Here is a 24,575-nt window from a genome sequence, read left to right as displayed (position 1 = left end):
GCAGCGGCTGCACTTCCTGAGACAGTTGCGCAAGTTCCGTATGTCACAGCAAATCATGGCGCAGTTCTATCGCGCAGTCGTTGAGAGCACCCTGTGTTTTTCTATCACGGTCTGGTATGGCAGCACCACTGAGAAAGAGAAACAGTTACTGGAGAGCACTGTGCGGACAGCCTCCAAAATCGCGGGCTGTGACTTCCCTTCCGTTGCCTCTATCTTTGAGTTGCGCTCAGGTCGAAAAGCAGGAAAGATTGTTCGCGACCCCTCCCACCCGGCAAACCACTTCTTCGAGCCTCTTTCATCTGGTAGGCGCTACAGAGCTTTGAAAACCAGAACTAGTCGCTTTCGCTCTAGCTTCATCCCCCATGCTGTACTGACAACTCCTGTAGTGAAGACGTTGTAATATACTGTAGTTATAGGATTGGGGGGGGGGGGGGTTCTTTTGTTACTTAGTCCTTTCACTGCATTCCATTACTGTTCTCATAACTTGTGATAGTGGAAATATGTGCAATGTGGAATGGTCCTTATTTTTTAGGTGCTGGAGTAGTTCTGTGATGGTAGTAGTTTTGTGCAATGCGACTCTAGGTTCAGGTGCTTGAGTAGATCTGTGATAGTCTGTTAATGCTGTTGTTTTAAACTGTCTAGATCATGAATATATAATTTTATGTGATGATCTGACTAAATGATACTAATTACGTGTACTACTTACTTTTAAATGGATTATAAATTTTAGGTATTGTTCTAGTATTCACTAATGTTGTATTGATATTACTGGCACCCCTTTTAAACTGATATGGTTTTTACCTTTACAAGGCGACGATGTGAATTTGTGATGTAGATAATGTGGTTGGTTATGTGTGAGAATGTAAATAATTGTGTGTGTGTGCGTGTGTGTGTGAGTTGTGTCTGTGTGTGCATGACAGTGTAATGTACGTATGTATGCATGCATGGTGATGTGTGTCTGCATATGTGTCTGGTTGGTTTTTATTTTATTTTTACCGTGCCGTGCCAAGATGAAATCCTTTTGCAAAATTGGTGAATAAATATCTTGTATCTTGTATCTTGTAATATAATGGACAGCATAAGAGGAAGAAATGACAGTTATCGCCTTTTTTAAGATATTTGATGAAAAATTTCAACCAACTGTGTTGTATTCCTCAGAAATCTGGGGTTGTTCCCGGTTAGATACCAGGGAGAAAGTGCATCTCATGGCATGTAAACGCTTTTTAGGTACACCAACATGTACACCAAACAGAATGGTTTATGGAGAACTTTGCAGATACCCCCTTTTTGTAAACTCCTATAGGCGGTGTTTGAATTATTGCTTATGATGAGAGACGAAAGATTGTCCAAAACAAGCCTACACAATGTTGCGTAACATGGATAAAAGAGGAAAAGATGTTGGGCCTCGAAAATCCCCAATATATTGTCTAAAACTGGTTTTAACTTTGTATGGCTAAACGAAAGTGTCGGTGATGAAAAACTGTTTTTTTGAGGGTCTTTAAACTCCGATTGGCTGACATGTAAAAACAAGAATGGTCCGGCACAGTGTCACAAAGGGACCGTTATGAACTGTCCGCTAAATTTATATCTGTGCTGCATGTTGGAAGTTATTTGTTGAATATTGACATTTATTGTTTTAGGGTAGCACTTACACAGTTCAGACTTGGTGTATTGCCATTTAATAACAACCTTAAACTACGCTTTGCTCTTATGGAATCAAGATATTGTATTTTTGCGAGAGAGAGAGAGAGAGAGAACGAACGAACGAACGAACGAACCAACTTTATTTTTCGAGGGTAATGGAGTAGATACAGCAAAGATCTTTTTTTCATCCAGCCCTCGCCCAAGAGGGAATTAACTAACCAGTGCATAATATTAAAGCAGAAGAAGAAGCAAAGCAAAAACATAAAAACATGGTTATTAAATCAGACAAAGAGGAAAAAAAAATGTTCATAGCATACATGGTCATTGGTAATGGTATACATTAAAACACACACTTTGACACACACGGTCACATGCACACAGGCACACACAGTCTATCGGAATCCAGCTGAACCAGCGAACTGGGTTGACAAGTTTGTAACCATGATGGATTTAGTTTGGTTAGAATCAAAAGAGATTCTTCTCATGGGGGACTTTAACATTGACATGACGAAATCTAATAAATCTTGGAAAGATATTACTACTGTATTTAATATGTCCCAACTGATCAATACGCCAACGCGAGTCACGCCCTCATCCAGTACCATCATTGATCACTTATACTCTACCGACTCAAAACATGTAATAGAAACCTGTGTACCTGTCATAGGCATAAGCGACCATTTCCCTATTTGCTGTACATGGTCAAAAAAAGGTGTGAAAATTCCTAAGCTTGGTCATACTGTCCTCACGTACAGGTCATTTGCTAAGTTTAATGAAGTTCGAGCTCTGAAGCAATGCCAATTTTATATGGGGTCCCACAAGGCTCGGTCCTCGGACCTTTATTATTTTCTGTCTACATCAATGACTTACCATTACACATATCCTCTGGACAGTGTGATATGCTAGCTGATGATACTACTATTCATACCTCATGTGATGATATTACTTCGGTAGTCGACACGCTTCAGAAGTGTGTCGATGATGCTGTAGAATGGACGCATTTAAACCACATGTCTCTCAATCCAGAAAAAACAAAGTATATGCTAATTACTACGCGTCAAAAACGACAAGTCATGTCGGAACCAAAGAAGTGCATTTCTGTTGATAGTCAGCTGAGAGAGAGAGAGAGAGAGAGAGAGAGAGAGAGAGAGAGAGAGAGAGAGAGAGAGAGAGAGAGAGAGAGAGAGAGAGAGAGAGAGAGAGAGAGAGAGAGAGAGAGAGAGAGAGAGAGAGAGAGAGAGAGAGAGAGAGATACTCACGTCAATGGTTAACTGCATTTCGAATCCACCTTTTATTGTCCTAAATAAATCCCTGCCGCTGCCGCCAGTGTCTCCGAGTACAAACTGAAGATCGGCTTTTGGGACAAATTCTTCGCTGATATCAGACCCAAAACTGACGATGACAGGCCATTGAGTGGGAATCACTAAAAGACACAAAGATAAATACATTTCCAACTCACACACACACCTCCACCCTACCAACTGCCCCCCCCCCCTTTCCTTTCTTTAATCGGTGTTTAACGTCGTTTTCAACCGTTCAAGGTTATATCGCGACGGAGGGAAGGCGGAGATGGGATAAAGCCACTTGTCAATTGTTTCTTGTTCACAAAAGCACGAATAAAAAATGTTCTCCAGGGGCTTGCAACGTAGTACACTATATTACCTTACTGGGAGAATGCAAGTTTCCAGTACAAAGGACTTAACATTTCTTACATACTCCTTGACTAAAATCTTTACAAACATTAACTATAATTATGTGAACAACTCAGATCATGGGTAATTTTAACACCTTCACATTTAAATGCTTATTTTATAGCCATCCATTGAATTGAGAAGAAAACAAAGTATACTAGACGGCTAAGCATGAACCAAACAATAAGACAATAAAAAGAACCAACAACATTGTTGTGTATGTGTGGATAGTAAACACGTTTTATTTACAAAACACGGCGGATAATGGCGACAAATTTGTTGCACAGCGACAGGTCACTTTCTTCAACCAAGGCCAGTACTTTCATACATGACAAAGGAAAGCAAATATGGCCTGAATAATAAAGTTATAGTGTTCCTTTGCGTGTCTGAGTGATAAACTGTTTTAACCAACTCTCTTCTGAAACGTAATTGCACTCAGCAGATTTGTCTTCCGCTCATAACTTTCGTGTCACACGGTCTTTGCGACAAACAGATAGATCGCATTCTCGCAGAAAATCATTGACAACACAGACCAGTCATTTTTAGCATTGCATTTGGGAAGGGCTACTATTATAGTGTGTTTTAAGAAAGAAAAACATTATAGTATCGGCAGAACACGACCAAATGAGTTTTCGTGTCACAGCGTTATGGGCTTGAGATTTTTAGACTTTTTGTTCTCACACTGTAGCAAAATCATTGACAACACAGACAAGTCAGTTTTAGCATAGGCATTGGGAAGGGCTACTATTATAGTGTGTTTTAGGAAAGAAAAACATTATAGTATCGGCAGAACACGACCAAATGAGTTTGCGTTATGGGCGTGAATTTTTTTTTCACACTGCAGATCATATCTCAAAAACTACTCAGTGGATCTTTATGAAATTTGATATGGATATTTTTGACTGGATTTTCTCATAGAAGGTTTTTCCGTTTATTGATAGGACAGTTTGATGACGTCATATTTTACCGTTTGCCAAAAGGTCGAGGCAGCACTTTCACAGTTACAGTTTTTCATCAATTTGATCGAATTTCTTATCACACAATCTCAGATCTAGGCCGGATTATGGGATTGCATTTCAGCTTGGTCACTTAAAGTTTTGTTATTGAAATGTTTGTTCGAAATATGTCATTTTTTCAAATTTTTAAAAACTAATATTTGAAACAGAACATTTATATTGGTGTATTCCCTATTGCGTCCTGTATCTAAAACTATATAGTTTTGTTGTTTTGTATTGATAATTATGCTTAAAAATGAAGAAAACCGATAAATAACCACTATCTTTATTTATGAAAAAAGACACTTAAAAACAACTTCTATCTATTCCTTATCATTGTCTGATTCCAAATATATAGAGGTTACATGCCGAGTCTCAGTGATTATTAAAAATAATCGTCGAAGTTAGCGGATCATGAAAAATGCGAGCTTTAGCGAGCTTTTTCATGACCGCGAACTGAGACCATTATTTTTTATAATCACTGAGACGAGGTGTGTAACCTCTTTATTCCTCCTTTCTTCAGTTATTCAAAGAAAAGAGGAGGTTTTTTGCGAAAGTTTGATCGAATCCTATTCTCTCAACCAGTCAACCTGCGCAGGCGATCGATTAATGCGCGGTTGTATAGTTCCGTGCAAATCATTCCATTCTGTTAACACTTCTTGTCAGTTTTCCTATTTTGGGCTAAAATCAAGTACACAGATATGCTGTTATTCTGCTGTGGCGGCAAAGGCAGATATTGTGTGTTCTGTATATGTTTTGGTATCGCTTAGGATAATGTTTTTTTCGTCAAATGGGACTAGCAGACGAACTTTTGCACCCGTGTTCCAACGTTAAAAACTGTATGAAGTTCAGTTTTCTGGGGAAAATAGTGTATGAAACCCCTTTATGTTGTTTAAATTGATGAGATGTGTGCATTTAATTGCGTGTGATCTGTTTATTAAATGAAATATTGTTGAAAACTGACCGTCGGATTGCAGTCTGTTGTCGAAGGAACTGAGTGAAAAGAAGGGGAACTACTCTTGTCGCTGGACAAAGTATGAGTTACTTGCCTTGGGAAATTGCTTGTGATGAACGTTTGAGCACGGCAGATCTAGATTCAGAAAACAACCGAACTCATGGAGATTCATGTGTTCAGGCCTGTAGTTGTTAATTTAAATGCGGTATGTTTGTATTGTTTGCTCCAGAGATGTATACTTCGTACATTAGAGCGTTCGGAACTTTTCAGTCGCAAAAAGTAGTACCGAAACAGAACAACCTCTCAACCCATTGCACTATCGAGGATTCAGGCTGTTGCTGGGTCGTTATTTGTTTGGTTGCTGGGTCATTATCGAAAAATAACTACCCCTACAAGTTTACAGAGGTAAAGAAGCAGAGGGGGGAATAAATATAGTTTCATGGTGTTTGACGTTGAAAATATGCTCAAACTTAACAAACTCGGATCGTTGAATGGAAATTATACTTCCAAGCTCCAAAAGCACGTCATTTCAAGTGTGGAACACGTTCATGACGTCATACTGAAAGGTGATGAATTATGGCTTCACCTTGCGATGTTTCATTTCAAACATGGTAACATTTTTAAAGGGGTTTCTTTCTCAGATTTGTGTTTGCCCTTTGTCTGTCTCTCTATGTCTCCGTCTGTCTGACTGATTCAATTAAATGTGTAATTACTTAGTTTTGCAAAAGTCAAACTAAGTATGATATACCTAATTGATTCAGGTCTCTAAATTCTTATTGTAAAATTGTGAGTTTTATTCAAAACAAATTTAATTGGTGTTTTAAACTCAATAATGGGGCATGCTGTGATGAGCAGAAGAATGTGTGTTTACGAGCAGAAAAAGCCCATCAAAGTCAAGAATCGTGTTTTTCTTTTTCTATTTTCACCTTGTAGCTTCATACAGACACTAAGCAACAGTGTAGTACCACTTCCAGTGCAATATCTTGTACTTTAATTTTGACCATCTGTGTAACACTTTATTGACCCATGATCTGAGCTGTTCACATATTCTATACAAGAAACACTTAACAAGGGTAAAAGGAGAAACAAAATCCGTTAGTCGCCTCTTACGACATGATGGGGAGCATCGGGTAAATTCTTTCTCGTCCCAACCAATATGGGACTCCCCCTAACCCGCCCCCCCCCCCCCCCCCACACAGTTCGGCTTATGAGAAAAAGATAATGCGACATGTGTCCCCCTCAACCGAGTTCCGATAGGACATTGATTGACTGAGTCAAGAAGCGCCTAGTAGGCGTGTGTGTGTGTGTGTGTGTGTGTATGTATGTGTGTGTGTGTGTGTGTGTGTGTGTGTGTGTGTGTGTGTGTGTGTGTGTGAGTGTGTGTGTGTGTGTCAGTGTGTGTGTTGATTTTCTTCTTTTTCCTGAAGCGCGTTGTTTAATTGCCTCTCTATTGTCAGCTGAGGTTGACGGGCAAGGCAGTTGAAGTGAAATCCTTGCTTGGCAATGTTATCTAGTGCGGGCCTGTATTTGATAGAATCAAGCGACCCATGGCAGTTGTGCTTACAAAGACGCATTCTGATTACATCGCTCAACGGCTATCGCCAGTTATCTCTCTGACCGGACCCGAAACTCCTACGCGAATCTATCAAAACAAGTTATCTCCCATATGTTGTGTGCGAGACAAAAATAATTGCAGGTTGGCCGACTTCGACAGTGATCTCCATTCTGTTCTTCACAGTAATGTTACAGACATCGTTCTAAGGTCAAAACAAGTCGAAATTCTGGGACTGCTGCCGGAAGGAGACCGTAATATATGGTTGCAACACTACAGAAGCAAGAGGCGAAGCCTTCAAGGCTCCCGTAAGAAATCGACAAACAGTAACACAAGCTCAAATCACTCCGTCACACGCACATGCACACGCACACACACCACCACACACTCAGAGTTAAAACTAACGCATCATATTTACTCCATGTATAATTTTTAAAAGAAGTCAAACAGATAATGACTGTGTATTTGTTGTTGGTGTAGTTGTCCCTGAAGGAGATATTGTGCAATCCTCTCTCACACACACACACACACACACACACACACACACACACACACACACACACACACACACATACACACACACACACGCACACACACACACTTTTAAACTGCATCAGCATAATTATCATGGCAAAGCTTATCTACAGTCATTAACTTACTCTAGAGCTTGCGTATCAATACAATATATTCTTGGAATTGTCATACGACTGAGATTTAAAGATATGGGCGTCACGATGGTCACACTCAGACAGGTACACGTGAGGTTATTTGCCTTGGTCCTCGCACTCCGAAGTCTCTGATATTGTTCAGTGACACATTGTCCGGCTGGCAACCAGCTCCACGTGCTTGGGCATGAACGGTCACCAAGAAGACCATTATCTCTCATATACTGGCTGTGTGAAAGCTATTAAGGTCAATGACCGAAAAACCGTGTACTTCCTCACTGCAGCCCTGGGAATGTGTTTAATCATGTCCCACTCAATTATCGGAATGTTCCTGTACACTATGTCTTTGTATCAGAAAGTTGCAATGTTCATTTGTAAGGACGTGCTTTCCTGAAACAAATTAAGATTTGGATTACAACGCTGCAGTGTTCTCTGCCCTGGATTGTAGCTTGCCCGTCGTAAATCACTGTATTCCATTACAGGTACTATCAGCTCAAGGCAAGAACCACTCCCCTCCCAGCTATTTACCCTGTCCTCCCCCATCTCTCTCCCACCCCTCCCAGCCACAGTGGCGCCTGAAATATGCCAGACCACTCTTTGTTTGCCTATAGCAGTTAGTGTCGCTCTGGCTGTGTTGATAAGGCCGGATGTGCTGCGAGCAGCGCTCTTGAGAGATAGCGAAGAGGAAAAACTGAGAAAGTTTCATGCACGGTTCAGAGTGCGTGATAAGTGGCCAGTCCTGTTTTGCCGGGCATCTCTAAATAGTTATATATATATATATATATATATATATATATATATATATATATATATATATATATATATATATATATATATATATATATATATATATTCATAGAGCACATAGGTGGATAATACATGTATGTCAATAGTATGAAACAAAACATGCCACATTTTTTAAGACAGAAGAAAGGATAAATGAGAGAATTAGAAAAAAGTGTTTGCTCCCCAAGTATATAATTATGCCACTCTTTACACTCTGAAAACCATGTGCATGTTACATTTAAAGAAACAGGAAACCCAACATCTCAAAGAACGGCACAGTATATAAATACGGCAGAAGACAACACAGTAAAGAAAACATCCTAAATGTGCCACAATAAAAGAACACTAATTAATGAAAGAAAAAGACCAAATTAATCCCCAAGTACACACACACACACACACACACACACACACACACACACACACACACACACACACACACACACACACACACACACTATGTACATTATATATATATTACCCGCTATTACGAGCTAGTCGTGTGACAGAGAGTTTTCTTGCACACCAGACTGTAGATGTTTCACGACGGCTTTAGCCGGAGTGAAACAGCAGCAGTCGAGTGTGCAAGAACACTCTCTGTCACACGACTAGCTCGTAATGGCGATTATGTCTCACAGCTTCAACAGAGGAGAGAACAAACACGTTTTGCGTACTCACGCTTGATAAACCTAAACACAGGAGCAGCCATTGTGGAGAGATCTACTTTTTGACGAAAGTGAACGAACAACCATGAATGACGTCTCGGTATATGTGAATGACGTCACAGTCATCGTCACAGTCTGTATCTTTTGAAGCATTCCATTCTTCATGACGTCTTTCTGTGTCTGCATCCGCGAAATGTTTGTTCTTTCCGGGGTCTTTGTCATCTATGTTCAGAACTCTGTCCTTCTAGTTTCAGACTAACAGGCCTCCTGAGCGAGCCACTTTCCAAGGGAAGCTAAACTCGCGTATGGAAACAGTACTGTAGTCTGGGATGCCGTTTTCAGTATTCTCAGCGTTGAAGAATTTGTAAAGAGAAGACACGACAACAGCAGGAGAAATAAAAGTCGTGTGTGCATTTTGGGGCTTTTGGAGGGACGATTTCGAGTTTGAATCCGTTCTTGCACATGCTCCAAAGCGTGTAACATACAATCTTGCACACGTTTGCTTTAGTAGTGGCAAAGAAGGAAAGCGTGTGACATATATACACAACACTTTACAAAATATATAAAAACAGCGGAGTATATGTATAGGTTACAACACGAGTGGTTTTTTATATGGCTTGTATTTCAGTCAAGACCCAGCGGATGAATATCATCGGGAGACACGAGCCTCTGACGAGTGGCTCTCGATTGATATTCCCGCTGGGTCTTGACTGAAATACAAGCCATATAAAAAACCACGAGTGTTGTAATCTGTATATCCCATTCTACCATCAAACACAAAGTGTAGACTACTAGCGGCACTGTTGCGATCTGTGGAGAGTGAAACAGTGGTGCCAGCGAGACTTGGCCCTTTTGCAACCTTAAACTAAGTGACCGTCGCTGAAAAAATAAAACGAATGAGTGCATCGATAAGTACGCGGTAACACTACTTTCAGACCATTTAAAAGCTTTAAGTAAAGGTTCATAAGTTGCAAGAAAGTAATGAATTCGTATAGAAATTAATTTAGTTGAAGCGCACAATTCTTTTGTTTTGCGTTTCAGGTCGGCAGAACGGGCGAAACCGGGTTGGCACCCATTTGGCTTACTCGATTCAGAATCGATTCCACGTTGTTTTTTCTCGAACGTATTATTATACAATCAGGCTTATTGACAGAGAAGCAAATTTTAGGGAACAAATATGTAGGTTTAGATTTAACCATTTGCTCCCTATTTGAAATGTATCTACGTGATAAACTGTTTTGCGAGTGTGTTTGCATGGATGAACCTAAACTGGTATGGGTGTGAGGAAAACGGGACCCAGTTGGTGAAGTCGCGAATTGCTGACACCAAGTCTGTCACCGCCGACTGATTGCATTTTGAAGGAATATGACTGGATTACGGAAAAATACACACATGTTAAGTTCTTGGATACCTTCATCGCCAATGTGGACTTACTGCAGAGCCAGGCAACAGAGTAGACTTGCTCGCAAAATACGTGAAACAGCCGATGTTTGATACGAAGCGAAGCCACCCCAAACCATGCAGTAAGGACGCTTCTCGGTCCCGCTACGCATGACACCAGACCAGTGTTGTTGCTTTGAGTTTGACTAACAAACTCGAAACTGTCATTTAAAACATGAGCCAAATGTGTATTGATTGTGTGATTAGTCTATGTGACAGGGCTTCTATTATCTGTGCTCCCTAGCTTCTGTCAGTTCCAACACCGACACTGCTGACAGATCTGTGTGAGACTCTCACTAACAGTCGTCTGCTTCGATGCAAGGGAGGGTACTCGTTTTTTTGTTTTGGTTTGTAGCCATGGGCATTGTGATAGTGTTCGACTGTTCAAACTAGTGTTATGCACGGGTTAATAAAACTGCGGATAGAACTCTTTAGCAGCAAAGCAATTAAGAGTGTATTACAATCTATTTGTTTGGCGCAAGGTCAAAGGTCGGGAGGAAAGTAGTTCTTTGCCCAAATCGGAATCTGCACTATCATATCTTTTTTGGAGTCCATGATGTATTTATTGAGCTATAAAAATACAACATATATACCCATACTGAAGTAACAGAGACAAAGAAGGGAGGTCATGGGATATACAGTCTTATCCCATGACCTGCCTCTTTGTCTCTGTTAGCTGAGGAGGTGATTATTCTGCATATTCCATCACAACCATATTGTTATCCCATCACAACCGAGTTTCGATCTCAACTGTCATTGCTCATTGTCTTTGGTTTCAGAGAACAAATGAATAATTTATAGAGGTCATCTGCATATTCAGAGTTTACAGATGGACTACGACTGAAATATTTTGTGGTGTCAAAGTCAATATCACGTAGAGGTACAGGCCTACATGTGTCAATATTGAGAAAATAAAGAATACTTCATACGATACGCACAGTCTGCATGGATTTAAAGAGCAGAGTCGAGATATTTCGCTGGCTGAAGCGACTGCATGGTCAAAGGCATGTTCAACGAGTATCGCGAGTGGGTTAAAGGGACGATACTCCCTAATTTTTACACAGACAGCCATCTACACAGAACCGTGAGAGAGAGAGAGAGAGAGAGAGAGAGAGAGAGAGAGAGAGAGAGAGAGAGAGAGAGAGAGAAGAGAGAGAGAGAGAGAGAGAGAGAGAAAGAGAGGGAGAGAGCCGAGAGAGAGCCGAGAGAGAGAGAGACGAGAGAGAGAGAGCCGAGAGAGAGAGAGAGAGAGAGAGAGAGAGAGAGAGAGAGAGAGAGAGAGAGAGAGAGAGAGAGAGAGAGAGAGAGAGCAATCAACACACAACTTTGTCCCCTAGTAGTTCGAAAACTCAATCTGAAACTGACATCGATTGTCGAAGGCATGCCTGCGGTGCATAACTCTGGAAAAGTTGTCGTAGCTGGGAACCCGTTGAGATCCATTCCAACGCCCCAAAAATTATCAGAAGACTCACCATGAAGTCAAATCAAACGTTAGGTTTTCTCATTTGGTTATTTGCTTTGGCTTTAAGTGTACTGCTTCGATTGATAGCTGAATCTGCTTGCAGCCGTGCTGTTTAAGACTGTTCGAACTGTCGTCTGCTACACGGGTTTGTGTGAATCCGCCGGTCGAGTCAACTGCGGGGTTCAGCGACAAATGAGGGAGTGGCACCACAATGAAAAGAAGAAGACGAAAAGAAGTTGGAGATACAGTTATTAAGATATATGGGGAAGAGAAGAGGATGTGAGGAGTTAGATGTATCCAACCTTAGGTGTTCAAACTCAAGACCGGGACAAAGTAGAAAGCGATGCACCGCGACCGACTCTCAGTGCCGACATACAACTTCCAAGCTTTATTGCTTAACGTCTACAACAGGCGAAGTATTGAAGCTTTGGCTCACCTAAACCCGACGACTGAATATGTAAGTGATCCACGTGTGAAAACCAAAACAGAACAGCGCGATGACAGCCAACATTTATATCCCCGACTGACAAACAGTAATACACTGCATGCGAACTGACTTGGGTCAACGATCAAACCAGCACGGCCCGAACTGAATTTGTTGCGCTGCCATTATCGTGCGCAATTCTGGTAAAAATATAAACCCGGTATGCCGAATTGAGTATAACGAAAGCCGATGTCAAATATACACAGGGATATTTTAAAATGACTTTCAAAATGTAAAAGCAGATAGCAGACCTTTTTAGAAGCAATATGAATGACTGGATGTCCACATACAAGTCGAATGACGCCGTCCATTATGCTGACACATGGGAACTAGCTTTGCGCATGAATTCATTGACATGAATTTCGACTGCGGAGGCTTTTGGCAAGCTGAAAACAGGCACGGGCAGGTTTTTGTGCAAAAAGTAAGTGTTTTTAATGAAAACGTCGGAGTAATGGGATAAATAGCTTACACACCTCGTCCTGAATATCTTGCATATTTTCCCGAGGGTCGATTTTCAGGTATTACCTCGCCAAAGGCTCGGTAATATCTGAAAATCGACCCTCGGGAAAATATGCAAGATATTCAGAACTCGGAGTGTGTAACCTATATGTATTTACATACATATTATAGGCATGCATTTCGTGGTGCGCATGTAAAATTTGTTTTGCGTTTATATAATTATATAATTCAAAAGAATGTAAATAATCTCAGTAACATAATATAAAGAAAAAAAATCTCACGGCAATACATGTTCATGCAAATTGTTAGCTGCATGTGAATAAAACAAAAAGCCTACCTGGCGTAGCACTTGACTCATCGATGCAGCTATCCCAGAACAGCACACAAGTTTGTCAACACAGTCGACTCTTGTTTTCACTATTGTTCTCACAAACTTGTATATACCACAGGAAACAAAACTCGTCAATCCGACGGAACATTTAACAGAAAAGATGAAATGCACTAGAGTCAACAGCCACTGTGATTGTCGTACTGCATAAAACAAGTGTCTTGTATCGAGTGCCTGTTCCCAGAACCGGGCAGAGCGTGAGTTAACAAAAATTACGGCACAAAACTGCTCCAGAAATCAAACACAAACACCTCACCTAAAACTTATTCTCACTCTATCACACGGTTTAGACTAAGTACTTACTGACAGCAACATAAAAAAACCACAGTTGGTGGCTGCTATCAACATTGAGTGTGGTTAGAAAATGGTACACAACGCGCTCATTCTGTTTTTTCAAGAGGAACAAAGAAGCACGAATATGTAGGGGGAGGTCATTAATGTATATAGAGAAGAGGAGGGGTCCTAAAACCGATTCTTGTGGTACACCGTATTTTACTTCTTGTTTGTTAGTACAGTTTGTTGTCTGCCGGTGAGAAATGAACTAATGCGTTTGACAGTTTCGATTCCGACGCCATACAATGCAAATGTTCTCAGTAATAACGTGTGATCAATAACGTCAAAGGCTTTAGCAAAATCAACAACAATTGCAACACAGAATTCATTGTCGTTTATTTTCTCCAGTCATTGATCAACAAGAGAAACTAAGGCAGTATGGCAGGAATGGTTATCTCTAAAACCCGATTGTTTAGGGTGAAGTAAAATTTTTTGGTTAAGATGCGTTAGAATATGTTTGTTAATGTGTTTTTCAAGTGGTTTTGATAACACAGACAATATCGAAATTAGCCTATAGTTTGATGGGCTTTTTTGTCACCTGATTTAAACAAAGATTATAAAGATAAGTGAGGCGGCACTGTCACGCTCTCATTGTTCAACCAAATTGGTTGAAATGTTGGTCAAGTAGTCTTCGACGAAGCCCAGACTTCGGTATTGCATTTCAGCTTGGTGGCTCAAAAATTAAGTAATGACTTTGGTCATTAAAAATCAGAAAATTGTAAAAAAAATATATATATATATATATAAAACGATCCAAATTTACGTTCATCTTATTTTCCATCATTTGCTGATTCCAAAAACATATAAATATGTTATATTTGGATTAAAAACAAGCTCTGAAAATTAAATATATACAAATTATGATCAAAATTAAATTTTCGAAATCAATCAATCAATCAATGAGTCTTATATCGCGCATATTCCGTGGGTACAGTTCTAGGCGCTCTGCAGTGATGCCGTGTGAGATGACATTTTATACGGCCAGTAGATTGCAGCCATTTCGGCGCATATTTACCTTTCACGGCCTATTATTCCAAGTCACACGGGTATAGGTAGACCATTATTAACTGTGTCTAAGCAATTTTGCCAGGAAAGACCCTTTTGTCAATCGTGGGATCTTTAACGTGCACACCCAATGTAGTGTACACGGGGGGAGGTTTGGACACCGAAGAGAGTCTGCACACAAAGTTGACTCTGTGAAATAAATTTCCGCCGAACCTGGGATCGAACTCACGCTGACAGCGGCCAACTGAATACAAATCCAGCGCGCTACCAACTGAGCTATATCCCCGAAATCAATTTCATCTTATTCCTGATCGGTTCCTGATTCCAAAAACATATAGATATGATATGTTTGGATTACAAACACGCTCACAAAGTTAAAACGAAGAGAGGTACCGAAAAGCGTGCTATCCTTCTCAGCGCAACTACTACCCCGCTCTTCTTGTCAATGTCACTGCCTTTGCCATGAGCAGTGGACTAACGATGCTACGAGTATACGGTCTTGCTGAAAAATTGCATTGCGTTCAGTTTTATTCTGTGAGTTCGACAGCTACTTGACTAAAATAATGTTGTATTTTCGCCTTACGCGACTTGTTTAATTTGACCTCGATCCAGACGGATTCCACAAACTGTTCTAAATGTGTTAAACGTGTGTAAGTCAATGATTCACTTATATACACAAGCATTCCAGTTTATTTATATTGTTGGGGGTTTCTGCGTACAACACTGTAACCTGGAACACAAACCGGCCTCAGAATCCAAAATCGTGTCAGATAGAGCGAGAGAGAGGGAGAGAGAGAGAGAGAGAGAGAGAGAGAGAGAGAGAGAGAGAGAGAGAGAGAGAGAGAGAGAGAGAGAGAGAGAGAGAGAGAGAGAGAGAGAGAGAGAGAGAGAGAGAGAGAGAGAGAGCTTTCTGAACAAGAAAGAAGCATCTGATCAGAAATAAGAAAATCATCGATCGATCAAGATTTTTTTAAATCAGTTTGGTCACAAGAATGTTGTTAACGTTGCTGTATTTTTTAGTTTTCCTTACATGATAACTTCTTAGCTCCGTGTAATTGACTACCCATTTCACTTTCAAGGTGCTGGGACGACGCCAAATTGACTAAATGCCTTAGTTACCGATTTAACCGGGAACTATTTCGTTAAACGATTTATTCCAGACATATTGTCTCAGGCTTAATTGCCCATGTATTCAGTATGTATGTGTATTTGACTAAAACACACAAAAATAACGACGGTTAGTTCGTGAAAAGACACTGACGTGAATCATGTTTGCAAAACTACAGCGATGCAGCGGATATTGCCTAAATAAATTTGATTTAATTTTAATGTAAACCATTTTATGCGGTGTTTTTTATGGTCATTTAAAAAGGATGCTCACAAACAAACATACTTTTTAATCCAGTTACTTTTTGCAGCGCTGTCACCCGGACAGAACAGACAGTATGTTGATACAAACGTGATATAAACACAGCCGACAGCAGCCGCTATACGCTAGCGACCTTGTGCGGCAGGGAGTGGCTCTTTTCCCGCGCGCTGGCTGGCCGGTCTCAGTTTTGCACCGCAGCGCAAAGAAGGATGAAGCGTCTCTGTGTACTCTACAGTCTCTGTTACAATGCACTACATACACTCATAGGAAAAAGTTAGGGACCACTTACGCAAACAAACACAGCTTCCAAACCACCCAACAAAATTGAATCAAATTTGTAACATGTTTAATTCATTATCTCTGCGATACTTTTCCAAAATATGGTGACATTTCATTCACGCATTACGTGTCAACAAGCTCTGACACAACATGGGGGTCGAAAACAAAATGTGCAAGTTCCGAACAGGTCAGTAATGGGTGTGTCCGCCGCGTTTTGCGATGCCTTCTGCAAGTCCTTTTCCGCATCGAATTTACCAGCTTCCTGCAGAAGGCCTGAGGAATGGCCTGCCATTCGATTTGCAGGAACTGAAGCAGTTGCTGCAGGTTCCTTGGGGGTGGGTGGTTGTTCCTCACTCGCCTGTCCAGCTCATCCCACAGGTGCTCGATGGGGTTGAAATCAGGGCTGCAGGCCGGCCAGTTCATCCTGGTGACACCAGCCTGCTGGATGAAGTTGTTGACCAGCCTTGCTCTGTGAGGTGTCGAGTTATCGTCCTGGAACACAGCCTGCACACCAATCTGGTGTAGAGCGGGTAGAACCAAAAGGGGCGACAATCTCATCTGCGTGGCGCTGGCCCGTCAGGTTGCCAACAATGTGGTAGAGGGGGGTTCTGTGTCGAAAACTAAAGCCCCCCACACCATGATGGAGCCCCCGCCGAAGGCCACCCTCTCCTGCACCAGACCGTTGTTGTACCGCTCACCATGACGCCTCCACACACGAGCCCGACCGTCATGATGGTGCAGATTAAAGCGGGACTCATCGCTGAACAGCACATCGGCCCATTGCTGGCGTGTCCACCTGGCAAACGAGCCTGGCGATGAGCTGCTGTCAGTCGTGGCCGTACAGCTGGACGACGTGATCGCAGGCCAACTTCGTGCAGGCGTTTCCGGATGGTTTTCGTGCTGATGTTGGTGTTTGTTGCCACCCTCAGCTGGCCCCTGATGATGTTTGCAGTGGTGCCTCGCTGCTGCAGAGCTTGTCTGCTGATGAAGCGATCTTCACGCTGTGTTGTCTTCTTAGGCCGTCCTGACCTGGGCCTCTCCAGAACGATGTTGGTGGCCTGGAACTTCTGATGCAGCCTGGCCGCGACAGAATGGGACACTCCAAGTCGTCTGCCCACTTTTCGCTTGCTTACGCCGTCTTGCAGCCATGCGATGGCCCGGGCTTTGTTGAAGGTGGTCACCTTTCGTCTGGGAGGCATAGTGAGAAGATGGTGGCTAGCGGAAAATAGCGGGGATATAAAGCCTAACTGGTGACAACAGTTCACTCTCAACACACCCCCCCTGCACGTGTATAACGAATTTTTCATTTTTCCCGCCCAGGCTTGCACACACGCCAGCGTAAAAATAGTCCACTTTTTGCAGTTTGGCAGTTTCTGTCTCGTGCCCTAGCCAGGCCTCCGTGGATCCCGAGCAAGTTTCCTGCTAACACAGCATTGCTCACCCACTGGTGTGTACGGCCTGACAGCCATTTGGTTTCATAAACTTAGGAATAAGGAGTTTGGCACAGATGAAGTCAGCTGTTTTTTCCAAGGGTGGTCCCTAACTTTTTCCTTTGAGTACATTTAAACAGCCGATCACAAACTCGGCTTAGCGCACTTTTGCTTTGCTCATTTTGAATATTGTACTCCAATGTAAAGTGTGCATAGATGGCGCAATGGTATGTAATGTCAGTGCGCCCTTTGTCGCACTACTACTGTCTAGGGGATTCTAATTCGACATGCAATACTGTATGCGCCAAAGAACGTCACGGGGCAACGGTTGTTAGACACAACTACTATCGATCGCTGAAGAAAAAGAAGTTCACACTCAACATGCATTAACAAAATGGTTGTGTCATTGACAGTTTTACTTAGCAAAAGGTTGGATGAAAATGAAAAGGGACACAAGAAGGCGGAGGGCCGAAAAATACACTCAAACGCGGCTCAATAACAGATGTGTACAATTGGCAAAATTGAGACACTAAAGGCACAGTAAGCCTTCCGTAAACCATCACATATACTGCCAGGTTATTGCACACCGTGCAAACACCCTTTCGTTTAAATATCCACTGCTTGAGAACATCATAGGTGCATTACGTAAAGAGCGAGAAATTTTCAAAGAATTTATTTTCGTGGACCGTCTGATCGGCCAATCAGGCGCCTCTTTTTGGCGCTGGAACTGACTTTTAATCTAAAAAATAAATTGACAGCTTGAAACACAGAAATTCTTAAATCATAAAAGAGTCTTTTTTTTCATCAAGATAAGATCAGTACAATTCGAAGTTTTGAAAGTTTAAAAAAAGGATAGGCCGGAAGCAGGGTCACGAAAGGTCGTACGTGTCTCAAAACAGACGATGTTTTGGAATAGCGCTCGCTTTCTTTAAAGCCAGCCGCCGCCGACAAGTTCATGTGACTCAAAGCGTTTTAGTATCAGAGGAACACAATAACGTGCTATTGCAGAAACAGCCAGTCGCATTGAAATCACAAACTGACGACTAAATTGTGAAAAAAGGAAAGTGGATCACACGGGTTCACGATGGCTCTGGGATTAGATAAACCACGAAATCTGGTGTGTGGTTTACGCCAGCTAAATAGCAATGCAAACGAACTGTTTCATTTGGATGCTATTAATTGCTATTGCAAGTGTGTTTTATAATGTTAGAACTGGCTTTTTTCATAAGAAGATGTAAATCGTTTTGAAAACCATTTGAGACATACTGGGGATTTAAGTAAATATGTTTATGGACTAAAACATTGAGCTCCAGCAGAGTCATGCTGTAACTACTTGAGTAAACTAAAACAAGTCGTGTGAAGTGATATTAACAACATTGAGTCAATCTACAGCCTAAACATTACGAGTATAAAAGACCTTCACCCAAACTATGTCCTCACTGCCTGAGATGTACTGTCTTAGAAAGGGCTGTGTCATGCATCATGTACAGATGGGAAGGTATTTCAATGAAAAACACTATTTTTGTTGATAAAATAATTGGATGGAAAAGCACAAGACAAAATGCATACCAGGGACCATAGCGTGGAAGCTCGCGGTTTACTGTTGTTCTCTATAATGACAGAGAAAAGTACTCACACACACGGTTCTTGACGAATTTGCACATACGTGAAGATGCTACAGAAAGGAAGTCGTTTCTGCATTGGTATTGGTTAGGTTCTACCCGCAAGCTGAAAATGATAAATGTAAAATACACATAACAACACATTTTCCCGGCCTCAACACGTGAAAGTACATCGATGGGTGTTTATTAGTGCAAATCTACTCATCATTTATGCAGCAGACCTGAGTGCACTCTACTTTATTTTATAGTACATTCTAGATTATGAGTACAACACATGCGTCAGACATTTCAAACAAAGTGGAAACGCCCTGTTATAGATACAAATCGACGGGTGAAGTGGCGCAGTGGTAAGACGTCGGCCTCCTAATCGGGGGGTCGTGAGTTCGAATCCCGGTCGCTGCCGCCTGTTGGGTCAAGAGTGGAGATGTTTCCGATCTCCCAGGTCAACTTGTGTGCAGACATGCTAGTGACTTAGCCCCTTCGTGTGTACACGCAAGCACAAGACCAAGTGCGCATGGAAAAGATCCTGCAACCCATGTCGGAGTTCGGTGGGTTATGGAAACACGCAAATACCCAGCATGCCTACCCAACGAAAGCGGAGTGAAGCTGACTATGCTCTCAGAGTATAACTTTGGGAACCCAAATGGGCAAACGAGCTCACACGTCACCAGAATTTCTGGAACGCTGAAGAAGAAGAAGATACAAATCTAAAAACAAAACTCTCTGATGTATAGAATGTGAAATATCGTTCCGTTTTAGTCATCGTTCACACGGTTCAAAATGAATCATGACGTAGGGTAGGTGAGGCTAACATCTTGTGACGTCATTCCCACATATTGCTTAACTCCAATTAACCCTTATTTGAGCAGAAAAAAGGCAGATTTTCAAATACACATACGTTTCTGACCAACATCTAGTCTATAGAAAACGCCGAAAAAAACAAACTTAAATATTTAATATACAAAGTATAACATTTGGATGAAAAGATGTTGTATCAAAAGGGAAAATAACTTTTTTTCACTTGGGCTTATTTTAACAAACAATAAAATACCTTGTAACATTCTGCACTGCTTAATCGCTTTGTGAGCCATATACATGTTAACGAACACTATTTAGAATACACATACACAGAACGTTTACTAGCTATGGATATGATGCCCTGATTTGTTTGTAAACCACGCTTGAAAGTGACGAGTATTTTCTCGCCATGGCGAGAAGAAACATGTAAATGGCGAGAAGGCATGTTCATCTACTCGACAAATGCGAGTAAAGTTGCTGAAACAATTGTTGGTTTGGCGAGTACAAATACTAAAATTTGATCTCTGACTGGTGAATTATGAGGCGTACTAGCCAAAGGCCAGTGCACCATTTCGTGGACTTTCAGCGCTGTGAACAAAAGTTGGGTTTGAAGTACAAGGTAAGACAGAATGTATTACTTTACTTACTATTTCGTGTTCACGATCAGCCAAGTTGTTTTGGGTCTGTCCTTTGGGTTGGCAAAGTCTATTCTCCACTGGCACCAATTGAATGGTCGGTACGTATTCCATGTGGGGTTAACCGGCGAGGCGAAGTATTTAAAGACCTTGCCATAGTTTGGGATTGTTATTGGCATGTCGAATGGTTTGCAAAGGTCCTTCGAGTGTCGCTCTTTCGTGGGTGTGTCCCAGAAGGATGCTGCCCACACAATTCCAGCAACGTTCAGGTGAAGCAAATTAATTCTTTCTGACGGGAGTCTTTAATTGGGGGAATTCGACTTCGCGAAGTGCACTTCACGAAGCTCGTTGCACAAAGCTTCATACCTCAATTGAGCTCATTGTGCCACAGGTTTGCAAAGTCCAAGGGTAGGTACGCTGGTCTTGGAGAAGAATATGACTTTCTTGTATGTTCTTGATGTCTTCAGCCTTTTACGATCATTGCTTTGTTCGATCATGATAAAAACAGCCGAAAGCTTAAAATATCTCACAAATGACCAAATCATACCTTTAGCATTGCCAGCCAAACAAAAATGTATATCGTTTGTCTTTTCGCATCTCCCGCGTAAATGTATATTACATTTGTCCTGATCACGCTCTGGGCCTGCAGGCTGTCTGTTGTATGCCAAAATGGACCCAGTCAATTTTTTTTACAATTGTTTTTACGTAATCAAACACAATGTTTTCAGGTTAAGTATCCAACAAATGTTCCCTCTCGCCAAGAATAATATGAACTCTGCACACTAATATTGCAACCATCTTCGTACCCCAACTGAAACATTCCATCCGCGGTTTCAAAATGGAATAGCACCAGTGAAAGTAATATGAATTGGAAATTAATTTTTTTGAAACCCTTTCAAAGTACTGTTGATGTCAGTTTAAGGTGGTTTCAGCTGCGACTCCTACACCGGATTCTACCTTGTAATAAATATTTATATTTATGCAAAATTAAAAATTCACAGCTCTGCACATTTTGCGGGTATCACGAAGAGACAATTTTTCACTTATTTTGGGAATGTATGATTGTTAAAACCTTCTGGATTTAATTGAATAATGTATTGCACAAAGAATGTTTACATTGTGAACATTTGACTTTTTCAAAAGGATTGATAATATTTGGAAATGATGATAATGTGAACACTGATAATGTTTTAGATTTGATTATTCTTTTAGAAAAATATTATATTTATAAATGTAAACTTCAGGGCTCAGTTCCGCTTTTAAATGTTTTTTTGAAAATATTAAAACAAAGATTTTACATTGAAAAGAAATTGAATCTGATCAGGAATAGAAATGTTGAATTTTTTTCAGAGTGGTTACCCTATGCGAATATATGTTAGGTTATTAACCCAGGCGAAGTGTCCATTCCAGCTTAACTTCTTCTACAGTTTAAAATTGTAGGTTTTTATAAGAGTTTAGGCAAGAGTGTGTGTGTATGTCTTATGTCTGTCTGCATCACTTATCCTCCTACCTGTCTGTCACCCTGTCCAATCTTATGGGTGTAGGGGTGTCTTGTATTTTAGTGACTTTTGACTATTGTAGGGTGGAAGTTCAAATAGAATCTATTATTTGCATTATTACTTAAGAGTATACATTATAAATGATACCACCACCATCATTACTCCCCTCTCTCTCTCTCTGTCTCTCTCTCTCTCTCTCTGTCTCTCTCTCTCTCTCTCTCTCTCTCTCTCTCTCTCTCTCTCTCTCTCTCTCTCTCTCTCTTATCAGTATTGTAATCTGCATGTGATGTTATGCTCCGGCCTTACTTAAGTGAACGGTATGTTATATGTCCGTCTGTCGGTTATGTCCTAATGTTGTATATAATATGTCTTGTATACTTGCCATTTACATATTTATTATACATGTTGAAGGATGAATGAAGATACATTGTAGACGGATGCATGGTATGGATTAAAAAACCCACGATGATGTGCTTGGCAAATACAAAAAAAAAAAAAAAAAAAAAAAAAAGAAACATTCATTCCTGTGTCATTTTATTTAAACTTGGGTCTTGGTCGATACAGATGAAACAAAAGACGACATTGTCTCCTCGCTCAACAAAAAGCTGGTCTGCCACCAAAGATCCCCAAGTGACACACAATGAACAAAAAAAGCATTCACCAAATATGTTTTGGGTCATCATTGTGATAGTGCTAAGTAAGTCATTAATCCCAAATCCCAATGGTTCTTCAGATCAAATATTTGCTTTAACAGCTTGGAAATCTATGTTACATCAGAAGCATATAGCAGCATTGACCACTTGAGTTTGCCACACATGCATAAACATTTTTGTTTCGTTTTGATATTGTTGTTACCCAACTTGTTATGATTGAAAACTCCTTATTGATTTAAAATACAACCGTATTTATCAAGGAATCCATCTATTAAATCTCTTCAAACTGAAATTCAAGTGACATCATTTGGCAGGCACATAAATCATCTCAACTACCAATACAAGCCCTCTCGATATGCTTTTAGGGAAGCACCTGTTCCTCAGAGCCCCAGTGCCATTGCTGTACAAGCTTTCGTCGCATAACCATCTGTACTGTAGATATGCCATCATTACCCGTGTTGTAGTACACACCCTTAAAGTATTTTGTTCTCCTTTATTTAACAATAATATTGAACCATTGGTCGGTTATTGGTGTCCTTTGTGTGGACACAAGGGATGTAATGCACTTTGACAAGCCAAATTGCATACACCATCATCTTACATCAGGTAATAGTTTGCGTGAATTCTTTACGAGAAAGTTAAATCATGAACATTTTTGAATGTATAAGTCTACTCTTTCCTGGTTGGGTCCAGACGATTTCTACTGACCCTCGTTTTTTTTATGAAAACGAAACATTTGGAGAGGGAGCACACATTATAACAATTCAAGAATATATGAGCTGGTCAGAGCTCAGACTACAGAGCGTAGAAATTTGACACACGCACACACACACACACACACACACACACACACACACACACACACACACACACACACACACATTCACACACACACACACACACACACATACACACACACACGCACACACACACACACACACACGCACACACACACACACCCACACATACACACACACGCACATACACACACACACACACACACAATCACCCACAATCATGCACACACAAACACACACACACACAATCGTACACACACACACACACACACACACACAATCACCCACAATCATACACACACACACACACACACACATACACACACAATCACCCACAATCATACACACACACACACATACACACACAGAGACACACACAAAATCACCCACAATCATATACACACACACAATCACCCACAATCATACACACACACACACACACACACACACACACACACACACACACACACACACACAATCACCCATAATCATACACACACACACACACACACACACAATCACACACAACCATACACACACACACACACACACACACACACACACACAATCACCCATAATCATACACACACACACACACACACACACACACACACAACCATACACACACACACACACACACACACACACACACACACACACACACACACACACACACACACCAAAACTTAGACAATGAAGACAATCAGTACGAACAAGTACTTACCTGGTGTAGCTGCAACAAAAAAAGACATTGGTTAGGTATGCATCATGCTGAAGTAAAAGTAAAGAAAACAAAGTAATTTGAATTGCTTTACTGTTGAGTGAAACTGTTTCAGTTTGCAAAAGCAGCATTGTAAATTAATGTGTTAAATAGAACATTGCAAACACAGAGCTGGAGATGTGTTTGGTAGAGACCAACCGTGGCGACATTACGCTATTTTGAGTGTTTTCTCATTAATCTATATATAG

The 24,575-nt window shown here is 41.0% G+C and overlaps 1 long non-coding RNA gene across 1 annotated transcript in view; it reads right to left on the bottom strand.

Moving 5' to 3' along the window:
* LOC138973031 (uncharacterized) overlaps window positions 1-20,925 on the bottom strand; it is a 26,156-nt gene extending 5,231 nt beyond the window's left edge. Inside the window, exons 1-3 of the long non-coding RNA XR_011457868.1 lie at window positions 20,670-20,925; window positions 19,239-19,330; window positions 2,904-3,067 (exon numbers count right to left, since the gene is read on the bottom strand). This is a non-coding gene — a long non-coding RNA (uncharacterized lncRNA). The remainder of the gene's footprint in view (window positions 1-2,903; window positions 3,068-19,238; window positions 19,331-20,669) is intronic.
* Window positions 20,926-24,575: the final 3,650 nt, after the last annotated feature.

The sequence above is a fragment of the Littorina saxatilis genome, linkage group LG8 (genome assembly GCF_037325665.1).
Source record: "Littorina saxatilis isolate snail1 linkage group LG8, US_GU_Lsax_2.0, whole genome shotgun sequence".
In the NCBI taxonomy this organism is placed as follows: domain Eukaryota; kingdom Metazoa; phylum Mollusca; class Gastropoda; order Littorinimorpha; family Littorinidae; genus Littorina; species Littorina saxatilis.
Note: the sequence above shows the minus strand (reverse complement) of the source record. Positions and strands in the feature narration are given on the sequence as shown.